The sequence below is a fragment of the Crinia signifera genome, chromosome 6, assembly GCF_055691185.1.
Source record: "Crinia signifera chromosome 6, ASM5569118v1, whole genome shotgun sequence".
Taxonomy (NCBI): Eukaryota; Metazoa; Chordata; class Amphibia; order Anura; family Myobatrachidae; genus Crinia; species Crinia signifera.
In genome coordinates this window covers 92,071,106-92,086,744 of record NC_139222.1, presented here as the reverse complement: position 1 = coordinate 92,086,744, position 15,639 = coordinate 92,071,106, and the positions used below count along the sequence as shown (strand labels likewise).

General features: G+C 42.7%; 1 long non-coding RNA gene across 1 annotated transcript in view; it reads left to right on the top strand.

Annotated features, from left to right (window-relative positions):
- LOC146007019 (uncharacterized) overlaps positions 1-15,639 on the top strand; it is a 318,388-nt gene that overhangs the window by 14,552 nt on the left and 288,197 nt on the right. The gene's annotated exons all lie outside the window — the stretch shown is intronic.

The window sequence follows — 15,639 nt, the reverse complement described above, 5'->3', positions numbered from 1 at the left end:
GCGGGAATGGTGTGTCGATGCGTTCGGCACACTATTTTATTCTCCAACTGTGCTGTAGTGTGGATGGTAGAGCATGAAATTCCGCCTGTAGGCTCAAGAATTGCGAAAAGCTCATGTTGACCTTTTTGACTGTCGACCTGGCCATTGTCGACTTAATGCTTGTGTCAACCTTCCATCCCTATCAACTTATTTTGCCTTAAGCCATGTCACTCTTCAGTGGTCAACCTAGTGACTGTATCCCATAGGAGCGGCACAAAAATATTGGCACATTGAATTTAAATGAATTTTGCCAAACATTAATTAGTTTGTTTTATGATTGTATCTTCTTAAAAGATGTTCGGATCTACATTTGACTATACAAAGTGTTTCATTTTTCTTGTTTAGCATTTTGTTATTTAGTAACAGAGGAAGCATACAGCCTGATCATATAACACCCATAGCACAAAGGGCCTTATTCTGGTTCACTCTCAGAGGCAAAATCCTTCTCAAATGGACAAAACCATGTGCACTGCACGGGGGCAGATGTAACATGTGCATAGAGAATTGTGATTTTGTTTCTGTGCAGAAAAAATACTGGCTGCTTTATTTTTACACTGCAATTTATATTTCATTTTGAAGAAAAACCCCACCCAAATCTAATTCTCTCTGCACATGTTACATCTGCCCCACCTGCAGTGCACATGGTTTTGTCCATATGAGAAGGAATTTGCCTCTGAGTGTGAACCAGATAAAGGCCCAAAGTTCTGAAGAAGGAAGGGTTATATCCAGGATCTGCTGCTTAAAAACATATGGTAAAAGTTACCATGAATAGGACCCTCAGCAGCTCTGATCTAGAGGGTGACATAACAGCATGAGGCTGTCAGGGAGGGCTAATATCATCCTAACCGGTCTGCTAAGACTTAACATACTGAAGGCTACCACCTGTGAGATAGGGCCTTGCTTGTAACATTTTCACAGTAAGGGGTACATTTACTAAAGCTTCTAAAAATGAAGAGGTGATGCTGCCCATAGCAACCAATCAGATTGGGTCTATCATTTTTTTTAGGATGCAATAGAGAAATTATTGAATCTGATTGGTTGCTATTGGCAATCGCCTCTTTTCATTTTTAGAAGCTTTAGTAAATTGACACTTAGAAGTCAGGCATGCGCAGAGCTGTTTCATTTAAAAAGAGTATTATTGCTGTGTTTTGCCATGGACAATAAATACTGCAGCTGTGTTACACCTGAAATAACAACTTTACACCATGCTTGGAAGCAACTCATTATACTGTGTAATCCCCGTAAGAGAACAGGGGGTTCTATGCCCCACAGACATTTATCAACTACATGGCAAAAATGATTACAATTCAAATCTCACTGAATTCGAGGGTCAGACCATTGAAATATAGGGCCTGATTCTAGTCGCTTTGCTCCCCTGCGCATTCGCACAGGAGAGCGATGTTTAGCAGCTGTGCATAAACTTTTATGCGCATGTGCAGCCACTTTGTGCGAGCGGGCACAGGGAATTGATTATTCGCCGGCTGCTCACACACAGCAGTGTAGGTGGGGGGGCATGGGGCGGCAGGCCGTGGCTGTGCCCATGGGAACATCTGGTGTTCCATGTGCGTTCCCATGGTAAATCACCGGTGGCGCGGGTGGGGGGGGAGGATGAGCGGTCGTGTAGCTGATAACAGCCCGCTCACTTAATGTACAGGATCTCGGCACATCTAAGACACCAGAGAGGTGTCTTAGATCTGCGCAGGCGTGGAAAATCATTTAATGGTCAGCGACTATCGAATGATTTTGTCCCCACTTGCAAGGCTAAACATCTAGCCAAATGCAGCACCTTCTGCTGTAGTCATTCCTATGAAGTAGACCAGACCAGTGTTTACTGAAGAACAAGCCTTTGAGGTCTAATGGGGCCTACATATGGGGCGATTTCAGGGCATTTTCTAAGCAATCTCACTAGATCGCTTAGAAAATGTCCCTACATTGCTCCGTGTGTAGGGGCCATAGTGATAGTGATGCGTATACTCGCGCATCGCTATCGCCCGGCGGTTAAGATCCAGCATGCTGGATAAATCTATTTATACCGTGTTCTCACTGCGAGTGAGAAATACACGGCTTTTCCCCGGCATTGAAATGCCGAGGACTGCCGCGCTGGACCTCACTGCAAGGCAAATTCCCGGGTGAAGAAGTTCTACCTGGGAATTTGCCTTTTAACACGGGTTTTTCGGCAGTGTGAACGGGTCAACCCGTGTCTGCATACCCAGATCTCAAACACGGGTAAAAAGAAGGGTTTTACCCGTGTCTGAGATCCGGGTATGCGACCCGTTCACACTGCCAAAAATCCAGTGTTAAAAGGAAAATTCCCGGGTCTACATGCTAGACCCGGGAGTTTGGCTGCAGTGAGAACGGGGTATTAATTGCCGGTCAGAACCAGTGTTCTCAACAGAGAACAATGGCCCTTACAGCTTGTTTAGCACACATTCAATGACACATCGCTGTGCAACGCTGTTTGCTGACCGAACGTGCTGAGCGGTCTACATTGCTCAGCAACATCTCCTTGTGTGTAGGACCCTTTAGACTGATGGTGATAATCCCCCACTCCACCCCATTGACTTGATTATATTAGTAGGAGTAGGACTTGATAAAACTTTTAGATCTTATTTTTCTATTACTTTCTTTGACAGAGAGGACATTTGTAAATGCAATCCCACTGGTACAGTACACTCCAAACATCTACTTCACTGTATCTACAGTATGAAGGACTATTAGCAGTACCTAGGATCTCCCGTAATTCATCAAGCTTTTAGCCATTCAGCTCCGACTTTATGGACCTCACTTCCCGCACAGTTCGAGAGGCCCCCACTCTAGAATGCTTCAAAAAAAAGACTTTCCTGTTTACTCAAGCATTTCCTTCAGCCCCTTAAGTATTGTTTATGAAAATCTTTTTTGTACTTCATTGTTTCTGTACTGTATTACATTATTTCTATCTGTCACGTGCCATCCTATTGGAGAAAGAGCACTATATAAATAAAATTATTATTATTATGGGTGTGGATCAGTTGGTCACCAGCAAGTTGGTTGACGTGCATTTAGGTTGACATGGGTTAGGTCGACAGGGTCATTAGGTCGACAGTCAAAATGTCGACATGGGGTTTTTCACTTATTTTTACCTGAATGTCGACACAGTGAACATGGACACAGGTTAAAATGCACCGCGTCCCCTCGCATGGCTTGCTGTGCTTCGGGCACGGTGCCTCGATACACTCTGCACACTATTTTATTCTCCCACCACGCCCTAGTGCCTTGATGGCTAACCATGACACTCCAGATGTTGTTGAACTATACATCCCAGCATGCCCTGCTTCAGTTTTAGCATGGCCAAATAGCAAAACTGTAGCAGAGCATGCTGGGATGTGTAGTACAACAACATCTGGAGTGTCAAGGTTAGCCATCAAGGCCCTAGTGGATGGTTGGGCATGAAATACCGCCTGTCGGCACATGTCAGCTTAAAAAACAGTGAAAAACCCCATGTCGACCTTTTGACTGTCGACCTAACCCATGTGGACCTAATGACCCGGTCCGATCTTCCTGCATGTCGACCTAATGACTGTTGACCATCATGCTGGTGACCGAATGACCGTATCCCATTATTATCATTATTATCATTATTATTATTATTATTATTATTATTATTATTATTATTATTATTATTATTATATTACTAGTAAAGCAATACTACAGTAGCTTCCTGTTTACAGTATCATCCGTGCACATTGTGACTGGTTTCAGACATTTGTTTTGTTGCTTTAACATCGTTTGACACATTTGTCATAGTTCCTATGTGCTAAGAAGCTGGGGAATGTAATGCTTACCATAGAGGAATAATGCTGTGCACCTGCCATATACACACATTGAAGACGGCCTTTTTGTGGGTTAAAATAATGGTCAGCCCATCAATGACCTGGTTATATATCTGAGACATGAGGCTCAGAGTGTCTCATGCCTATGTGGTTTGTTTTTGGTTCATTTATATTCTGCATTCTCTGGAATATTGGTTTACAGTAAGTCATTAAATGGACTTCTTACAATGAGTAGGAAATACGTGGTCTTGCTATTTTGGTTTGCTATTGTATTTATTTTGCAAGATTGTTACCTGCATCTGTTTGCACAGGTTCTGCACGTTATTAAATCCCAGCATGCATTATATTCTATGTTTGACGTTTTATTCTCTTGTCTGAACTCTGAATAAAAAAACATAGATGCGAGGGAACAATGAAAATATATCTGTGTGTGTTTTAGAAATACAGCTGAGACTATTTGAAACTCTACAGCTCTAGTAACCGTTAATTCTTCATAATGGGAATTTTGTACTGTAACATTCTGGACTGCAGCCTAGAAAACCATTAGGAAAAAAAGTTTCAAACCAGCATAACATACATATGTATGGATCACCTTCTGTTTTACTGGGCTACCCGAAAGCAATGTAACGCTTGTTTCACTTTTCCCCAATAAAACGGCTCATGTTACACTTGTGAAGAGGTTGGCGTCTTCCAAGCTAATTAATACGGGTTCCCTTCCACCTCAGAATTTTCCACGCAGGGTTATCCTGGCGACACTTTGTCTGTAGCGCCCATAAAAAAGTGGTGTGCAGTATTAGTCTCACTTGTTGACAATGTGCTCAAGGCACAAAAGGCTTGGTAAGAAAGCAGCAGCGTTTGGGAAACTGCAGGACCGTGCGCTGCTACAAAGGACTTCAAGAGTCTGCATTATGTCAGTGTCCAATTAGGCTTCTGCTAACAGCACTTTGTTACAAGGACAGATTCCATGTAGTGTTTCTAATCTGCCCCCTAATGGGGTGCTGTGGTTATTGATAGGGAGGAAGAGGAGGGGGGCGCTGTTACGGCTCACCGCAGCAAGTTAAAAGAGAATAATTTTTTGTGTGTTTAGAATACCTGCCTAGATCGTAAGGTTGTACGGTCGTCGGGTCGACATGTATTGGGTCGACCACTGAAGGTTAATATGGCTTATGTTGACATATGAAAGATGTTGATATGCCGAAAGGTTGACACAAGCATTAGGCGCACAATGGCTAGGTTGACAGTCAAACGGTCGACTTGAGTTTTTCACTGGACTAGTTGTGTTTCATCAGTGTCAACATGATGAAAGTTGACATGGCAATGTTGACATTATGGACACCTCACCATTCTCATGTTGGCATTTTGAATGTCAACAAAATATACACTGCTGGGCGACAAGAGGGGTGGGTACAGATCAGGCGTGTTTGAGGGGCACAGCAGGGGCCCGAATCAGCTGCTGAGGGGATACAACTGTCCCTATGTTCAGCATGCTTCCCACACATAGCCCTTTTTTTTGGGGGGGGGGGGGAGGGGAGGGGAGAGGGGGGACATGCCCCTGCCTTCTGCATTTAGCCACCCCAGAGCTGAGCAGTATGGGGCTGGTTGCCATTACGGCAGGGGAACTCCACACTTTGTGTTTCTTTGCTGAAGCAGCAGCCCCTTAGATGGTTTAGCCTGGTGCTTATTTTTAGAATATAGTGGGAATCCTAGGAAGTTTCTACACTTTTTTTTTTAAATAACTATTCATTTTTTACCCTAGTACTTAACCCAAACTCACCTGCCACAGACAGGTCTTATTGTTTGAGCGGTTTTGTCACCAATTTAAGGTTGGTTTGTAAACTGACCATTAGTAAATTTGCGGTTCATATGCTTACCTATGGTAAAACATTGATATTTGCTTAAATTTGGGTTTTTGAGCGTTTATAGCCTTTAGTTTAGTAAATGGTCAGTTAAAGTTTGCAAAACTGTGATTAAATAAATGGTACTTATATGTTAGTTGGGCGCCCACTAAGCTATTTGCTTAGTTGGCTATTCTGCGTAGGGAAATCGCGGATTCAGTATTGAATCCCGGCGGTCGGGATCCCGGCGTTCAGAATCCCGACGCCGGAATCCCGACAGCCGAAATGCCGACAAGGGGGGGACGTGGATCGCCCCCCCTTGCGGGCTCGCTGCGCTCGCCACGCAGCGGGCCCGGTGCCTCGCTACGCTCGGCACACTAATTTATTCTCCCTCCAGGGGTGTCGTGGACACCCCAGGAGGGAGAAAGTGTCGGCATTTCGGCGGTCGGGATTCCGGCGTCGGGATTCTGAACGCCGGGATCCCGACCGCCGGGATATTAACTGCATCCCGGAAATCGCATCGCATCGCATCGCATCGCATGGGCCATTTTAGTTCCATGCGATGTGCGATGCAATGCGAGTTTCCTATGTTATTTAGATTTTAGATCTAATTTTTGATCTATAATTTAGATTTTAGATCGCATGCGATTTTATAGGGTGTGCGATGCCGTGACATTAGGTATACAATAATATGATTGTATGTCTCCAAAATAGGTTTAACGCACCCCCCCCCCCCCCCCACTATCCACGCCACCCCGAAGCGTGGCGAGCGGTGGTGGAACACGTCCTCCTTTTTTTTTCATTACCAAACTATCCACGTCGGCGTGGAGTTGATTTTATATAGTGTGGCGAGCCCGAAGCGTGGCGAGGGGACGTAGAATACATGTAAAGTAATCCGCATCCCCTCGCGAGGCTCGCTGCGCTCACCACACTATATAAAATCAACTCTACGCCGACGTGGATAGTGGGGGTATGAAAAAAGGTCGGAGGATGCGTTTCGCCGCCCCTCGCGGGGCACGCTGCGCTCGCCACGCTTCAGGGTGGCGTGGATAGTGGGGGGGGGGGGGGTGCGGAAAAGCTATTTTTTAGGACATACAATCATATTATTGTATACCTAATGTAATGGCATCGCACACCCGATAAAATCGAATGCGATCGTATGGGATTTTGCGGGAGGTGCGATGCGATACGATCCCCCAGGGCTAAAAGAGCAGTGAATAAATGACATAGGAAAATCGCATTACATCACATCGCATGCCCTTAAAATGGCCCATGCGATGCGATGCGATTTTCCTACATTACACTCCGTATGCTAATTGGACGCCCAACTAACATATAAGTACCAAATAAATAAATAAAACTCATAGCAAAACTAAAACTCTCAAATAATCCTTAACTAAATTTACTCCAAGTCAGCCTATGTAACAAAGTAATCAGAATTTATTATTATTGGATGTCAAAAACATTAGAAGGGAAAATGAAAACAATAACAAAGGTAGTTGTGCCAGTATTGCTCCGTGAGTCTCTGCAGAGTTTGGTTTCTTTATATGAAGATTCTGAAATCTGCGTTTGGTCTCCTGGCATAGTAAGCAGTTTCTGGCTACAAGGTGTTACGGTACACCAGGGTTGTATTACATGTGATCCTTATGTTATTCTACCAATAACAGTCACCCACTTGAGTTAGAGCTAGTGCGCTTACTGGTACTTAGGTGACCTCCTGGTTTTAAACTCAGACATTTAGGCCTATAAACAACCTGGTGATCATAAGACAAGAAGAAGACACAGGTTTCTATCAATCTAATAGTGGATGGCGTAAACGTCAGACTGGCTCTTGAATAGATGAGGAAAGGAGGAGCTATAACCATACAGTAACTTAGGATCTCTAAATTATAGCGGGCCTCTGCATATTAAACTCTGCAAACCATTCTTTGTGCTGCTCAATAACTTCAGGATATATTAGGTGGATCAAGAATGGGTGGTAGGTGATCTCAGTGAATAAATTGATGGCTCATCGCGTTTTCCCGGATCATATGTGTTTTCCGACTTCCTGACGAGCAAGTGTGCACATTGCTTCTCTTTTTTGTCATGAAATATGTCCTGTCTTCTCTGATGGAAATCTCTACCCAGCTGTGCTCCATGCAGTGGTAACTGTGTGCTTGTGATTAAAGTGAAGTATATAAATTACTGTATCTAGATGTTGTTCTGGGATATCACGTATTCCATATGTGGCGCCATCATTTATTAAAGTCAGATAATCACCATTCTGTCTAAGGTGTAAATCGCTTTGACAAAGGATTACTCTCACACACGGCACATGGAGATTTTTGGGTGGAAATATTTTTCTTACTGTGGTCCAGAGGTCTTATTGCAACATGACTGATTTGTTTGCTGATGTAGCACTGAGGTCTTGGCTTTGATTTCCACTGTGACCCTGGGTAGAGTTTGTATATTCTCCCCATACTTGTGTTGGGTCTCCTTTCACAATCCACAAAAATATACTGGTAGGTCAATTATCACCCCCCCCCCCCCCCCCCCAAAAAAAAAGCCCAAGTGTGTGCAAATTATATGTCAATATATATTTTAAGTATCAATATGATTAACCATCAGCGCCCTAAACCATACCGCAGTTTGTGATTGCACTATGACCAAAACAGGGGTATGGGAGCAGCTTGAGTGTGGAGCAGTGTCACTAATGTGGTCAGGGTGGCCCTGCCGGCATAATTAATGTGGGACAGAGAGCTCCATTGGCATTACTAATGTTGGTGGGATGGCCCCGCCAGCATCATTGATGGAGATGTGTCCAGCATCTATGGACATGTTGAGCTTCAGTAAAATGTCTGATTAGATTACAACATAAAATTGTATAAGGAAAACTAATAATGTTCATTTTATAAGGATAATTGAAATGGATACATTTGTAGCTTTATTGGGGGATAGCCTCTCTTAAGCTGTCCATATCATGTACTATTGTGGCCTGTGATAAGCTACTGGCCAAATCTCATAGTGCGGATCTCCAAAGTAACCTCATTGGCAGATAGTAGAGTGATTGGACTCTGGAAGTTATTTGGCCACTGGGCCCAAAAGAATGAGGATGATGAAACTGATGCCTGAACTACTATATATGACTTATTATCACTTTGAAAACTCATCTTTCCAGACAAGCTTATCAAGTTCCAGAACCCCCGCCGTAACCTTCATAAACTTTTCTATCCAATTACACCCCCATTGTACAGTACACACACATCCTCACGTTTTCTCTTTCTTTACTTTCCCAGCCTCCAGACTGACATTCAGGGCAGCATTGCTGTGTGACAAAGGACCTTATTCAGGTCCCATTGCTCGCCCGCGCATTTGCATGGGGAGCGATGTTTAGCGACTGTACATGCGCATTTATGTGTGATTGGGCTGTGCGGTGGTGATAGCGATGGGCAGGGGGCAGTGGTGACGGGCTGCCCCCATTGGAATGCCCAGCATTTCATGTTCCCATTTAAACACTGGGCGTTCCCATGGAAATTCAGCGATGGTGCGTAGGGTGGGAAGCTGAAGTCACCGGATGTCAGCTGCCCACCCTCTTCCCGTACAGGGTGCACACAAACCTAAGACACCAGAGAGTGTGCTAGATTTGCATGCACCTTAGAAATCATACAAATTATTTCCTAACCGCATGTATGCTGCAAATGGATGTTTATGCTAAACATCCATTTGTAGATTGTAAGCTTCTGAGCAGGGCCTTCCTACCTCTATTCCGTCTATTCTTACCCGGTCTTGTTCTATCGCTGTTGGTTCCAATTGTAAAGCACAACAATTTGTTTGCCGTATATAAGAAACTATTAATAAATAATATAGCCCACTTTCAGACAACATGAATACACAGTACGTAATATAAATATTATACATATATAAAACTGTGAAAATATGTATTAATAGCGATAAAGATAGATAAAGGAAACCAATTCCCTATTGGTCTTCGGTGGAAACTATAGGGCTTGGTACAAATCTGGAATTGTTGGAAGTGAGCACTATTAATTTCATTTGAAGTAATGAAGTGATTGTGCTTTGTATATTGTTCATACTAGAACTATAGTCCATTTTAGTTTACTCTGAGGCGGGGACTGGACAGAGACTGCAAATGGGCCCCCTTCTCTCTTCATACACCCCTGCCTCAAAGATGCCATTATTGTATTTCTGGAGTGTGACGTACACACTAGATGAAAATTTAAAAGATGTCGCTCCAAAAGGGTCCGTCTGATTGATGTTTTAAAAAAAGTTTAGTGTGTACACTCAATATCATTAACAGTGTGCATTTTTTCAATGACGATAACATTAAATTAATCAGAATCACACTCTATGCATTGTTAATGTGATAAATGACTATACTAGCTGCAAACATCTGTTTTAAAGGAATATCTACGTAAGTGTATAGAGGCCCATTTCCAGCAACCATCTCCTACAGTGTTCTAATGGTACATTGTGTTTGCTAATTGCATTCGAAGACTGATTTGAAAACCCTTTTGCAATTATGTTAGAACAGCTGAAAATGGGTTTGCTCGTTAAAGAAGCTTAAAAATGTACCTTCCTTTGAGCTAGTTGAGTATCTGGAGCATAACATTTATGGGTTTGATTATACTGTCAAAATTACCAGAAAAAGAACTTTCATGTGAAGCTCAAAAGTCTATTCTTGTGCTTCAAAATGAAGGCTATTCCATGCAAGAAATTGGCAAGAAACTGAACACTTCCTACAATGGTGTGTACTAATAATTTTAGAGAACAACACAAATGGGCTCTAACCAGAGTTGAAAGAGAAGTGGTGGACACGGTGCACAACTGAGCAAGAAGACAAGTACTTTAGCGTCTCTAGTTTGAGAAATAGATGCCTCACCGGTCCTCAACTGGCAGCTTCATTAAATGGTACCTAAAACGCCTGTGTCAACATATACAGTAAAGTGGCAACACCAGGATGCTGGTCTTCTAGGCAGAGTGGCAAAGAACAAGCCATATGTGAAACTGGCCAATAAAAGGAAAATGTTAATATGGGCAAAAGAACAGACATTGGACAGAGGAAGATTGGGAAAAAAGGGTTATGGACAGATGAATCGAAGTTTGAGGTGTTTGAATCACAGAGAAGAACATTTGTGAGACGCAGAATAATTGAAAAGATGTTGGAAGAGTGCCTGACGTCATCTGTCAAGCAGGGTGGAGGGAATGTGATGGTCTGGGGCAGCTCTGGTGCTGGTAAATTGGGAGATTTGTACAAGGTAAAAGGGATTTTGAATAAGGAAAGCTATTGCTCCATTTTGTAACGTCATGGCATACACTGTGGACAGCACTTGATTGGAGCCAATTTCCTCCTCCAACAGGACAATAACCACAGCACACCTCCAAATTCTGCTAGAAATATTTAGGGAAGAAGGAGGCAGCTGGTATTCTGTCTGTAATGGAGTGGCCAGCCCAGTCACCAGATCTTAACCCCATTGAGCCGTTGTGGGAGCAGCTTGACCGTATGCTACGCAATAAGTGCCTATCATGCCAATCCAATTTGTGGGAGGTGCTTCAGGAAGCACGGGGTGAAATCTCATCAGATTACCTCAATAATATAACAGCTAGAATGTCAAAGGTCTGCAATTCTGTAATTGCGGCAAAAGGAACATTCTATGACGAAAGCAAATTTTTTGAAGGACAAAATTATTATTTCAAATAAAATTCATTATTTTTAACTTTGCCAATGTCTTGACTATATGTTCAATCCATTTGAATCATAGAAGTCAGTTATGTAAAACATAAAATTGTCTGTATAACCCCAAACTTTTGAACAGTAGTTTGTGTGTGTGTGTGTTTGTGTGTGTGTGTGTGTGTGTGTAATATAAATTTATATATATATATATATATATATATATATGACAGCAAGTAGTGGGCCAACGGCGCTGACAGGTGCAACTACTCCAGCCAATTTAGAAGAACTTGGTAATCAGGTTGATTTAACATGTCAGCACTAAATCCAGTTTTTAGGACTGCAGCCTCCTCCAAACTCCCTGGACTCTGGGAGTAAGCAATGGATCTGTCAAAAAAGAGGACAGGAGGGGCGCTCCATAGTGCATAAATGACAGTTTTATTAAAATGATCATAAAACCACTTTCAAAAAAAGAGACTAACAATTGCTTGTACCATAAAAAAAGAACGCTGTGGGCTGGGTACCACAAGGCTTTTGTATATACAGCACGACCCGGCAAACTCCTACCAGCCGCAGTGCCAGATTAAGCCTTCGCGGGGCCCGGGGTACTTTAGCCAGGGGGGCCCCTTGCACTTGTCATTACTGGCCGCACACTGCATGGGAGTATATTACACTGTCAAAACACAGAGTAAAGGCAGCATAAACTTGGTCAATGGGTAACTGCATATATATATATATATATATATATATATATATATATATATATATATATATATATATATATATATATATATATATATATATATATATATATATATATATATATATATATATATATATACATAAATACATACCATATGAAAAGCCTATGTTTGTCCCTCTGCACCTTACTCTGTAGGAGACCTCACAGTCCTAGTGCTGCCTTTGATTAAAAACCCTCCCATGACTAAGCTGCTGCTGCTGTTCTCCATGGGCATTTAATGAGCTCCACCAATTAGAGCTCAGCACAAACCTCTCAGCCTCTGCCCTCTGGTTTAAAGTGTGTGTGTATATGTGTATATATATATTGCACTAAACATGTGTGACAACATTGTTTAAATAGAAATTGTAAGGACTCTGCACTCAGCCTCACAGCGCTGAGGTCATGGGTTTGATCCCCACCATTGCTCTCCCAGTGCTTGCGTGGGTTTCCTCCGGGTACTCCAGTTTCCTCCCACAATCCAAAAATATACTGGTAGGTTAATTGGCTTCCAACAAAATTAACCCGACAATGTCTGTGTGTGCATGAACATGTGGTAAGGAATATAGATTGTAAGCTCAACTGGGGCAGGGACTGATGTGAATGTTCAAATATTCTCTTTAAAGCGCTTCGGAATATGTATGCGCTATATAAGAAACTGTTTATATATATATATATATATATATATATATATATATATATATATATATATATATATATATATATATATATATATATATATATATATATAGTCCAGATGATGATCGGCACTCAGGGGGAGGATGAGGATGAATGGCCTGGGTGCCTTCTTAAGTCACAACCGAAGTTGATGCTGAATATAGCTGGGTATAGCAAGCGGCACTCGCAGGACTTGTCAAGAGTAAATAGATGACACAGACACAGGGTCTGGTAGCAACGTTTCGATCTTTACTGATCGTTGTCAAGCTCAAAGCATACAGTGTACAATAACACATATAAATACCTTTTCACCACACCGAGTGAACGGGCGTCAGCTTCCCACGGCGATTCAGGATCAGATGACGTCACCCTCCGGCGACGCGCACCCGCCGGTGCGTCCGGAGCCGCTACGTGGGTTGCTAGGCGACCCTGTATACAAAAAAACAAAAGTGTCAAAAAACATGTGCAAAACATAACAAAGAATACAATCAAATACGCGGACAACATGTAACATGTCCCAATACAATGTACAGTAAAACAATGCTATAATATAAACGCATGAAGGACAGAGGCACATGGGCAGAGAGGTCGCAGGAAGGGTTTAATGTGATAAAAAATTCTCACAGGGAAGGGAGCTATTTATCAGTATGGAGAAAGAGTAACACGACCTATATATCTGAAAAGTGGCTTCAGAGGAAGCATGACATACTGATACTCTCATTGAGTCCAGCAGGAGTGACGGTGTTCAGCTTATGGATCCAACGGGATTCAATCTGCAGTAATTTCCTGTCCCGATTACCCCCTCTTAAATTCTTGGGGACCTGATCTATTATGGTATAGCGTAGAGTGGCAAGACCATGTTTGAACTCCCTAAAATGTCTTGCGACGGGTTGTTCAATAGGTCCAATTTTGCCCTCTAGGGATAATCGGATACTTGAGCGATGTCCAGCCATCCGTTCTTTAAACGGTCTTGTGGTTTTTCCTACGTAGAGGAATCCACAAGGACAGCGGATAATATAAATGACATGAGTGGAACTGCATGATAATACATGCCGGATGGGGATTCTAGCGTTTGTATGAGGATGGGCAAATGATGGACCTGCCTCCATGAAGCTACAAGTAGTGCAACCGATGCATTTGTAGCATCCAGGTTTACGGGTGAGGAAATTTTGTGGAGGGGTACAGGATTGGTTGGTAACATCGTTGTGGATGAGCCAGTCTTTCAGATTGCGTGGCTTTTTGTAGCTGGGTAGGATGACGTGTTGGGAAAACATGTTAAGGTCTGGATCTGCCGGTATCATGGGCCACAGACTTTTGGCGATCCTACTCACTGCATTACTGGCGGTATTGTGCTGCTGAACAAAGGTGATTTTGTTGTTAAGTGGAGTGCGGTTTTTCGCAATCAGTGTTTGCTGACGCGGTATAGCAAGGGCTTTCTCTTTGGCTTTAAGTAAAGCCTGCCATGAGTAACCTCTGCATAGAAAACTCTTCATCATGGTATTTATTTCTCTTTCTGATTCCTCAGGGTTATCGCAGATGCGGTGCACCCTGAGGAACTGTGAGAAAGGTAGACCCTGTTTAGTAGATTCAGGGTGAGCACTACTGGCGTGGAGCATGGTATTGCGATCTGATGGCTTTTTGTATAAGCCAGTAGTGATTTTGTTACCTGTGACGGTGAGTTGTACGTCTAAGAAGTGGACCGATTGTTCACTAATTTCGTACGTAAATTTGATGGTGGGATGGGCAGCATTGGCTTCAGCCATAAGTTGAATAAACTGATTTTTGGAACCGGTCCATACCACAAGTAGGTCATCTATGTATCTAACAAACAGGTGGATACATTTCGACACAATCGGGTTATTAAAAAACATCATATTCTCAACGTTAAACATGAAGCAATTCGCAAACGCAGGAGCTACGCAAGATCCCATTGCGCAGCCCCTGCGTTGGACATACCATTTACCGTCAAACATAAAGTAATTTTTCTCCAAAGTTAATGTCAAAAGTTGAAGAAAAAACTCAATGTGTGGTCCTTCATAGGATGTACTATTGGATAGCAGCAAACGTGCAGCCTCAATCCCTTCCTGATGGGGGATGTTGGTATATAGGCTAACTATATCCATGGTACATAAAAAGAAGTGATCAGGCAGATCTGTCAAGGACTGTAATTTCAAAAGCAGTGCGGTAGTGTCCTTCAGGTAAGTCGGTTGAGATTGGATGCTGGATTGGAAGAAAAAGTCGAGATATTTGGTGATTTTGTAATAAATGGAGTCTCTCGCCGCTATGATAGGGCGTCCAGGTGGATTAGCCATGTCTTTATGTAACTTCGGTAGAGAGTATAGCAAAGGAGCTATGGGAAATTCTTCAAAAAGGGCTTTGGCTGTGTTAGGATCAATATAACCAGCCGAGGTTGCTTGATCCAAGATCAATTTCAGTTCCCGGTTGTAGACAGAGGTAGGATCTCCCGATAAACGTAAATAAACTTCTTCATCTGCTAGCTGACGGTATAATTCAGTTTTGTACTGGGATAGATCCTGCACCACGATCCCCCCACCTTTGTCGGCGGGGCGAATCACGATTGTTTGATCTTTGCTGAGGTTTTCCAGACAGGTTCTTTCCGTCCTGGACATGTTCGCACTGTGTATCGGAGGTTTATGTCCCTCAGTGGTGGCAAGATGGTCAAGTACTTTGTTGAAGCTCTTGAGGGTCTGATTGTTCGTGTTGGGGTCAAACGTAGATTTAATTTTCACTGGTACTCTGTTGACTGGAGGATTAGACTCTTTTTTTTGGAGTTCCTCATGAAATTCTTTTAGGTGCAATTTGCGATTAAATTTATAGGCATCAATTTTCCACTGGAAATCGTCAAAGGTG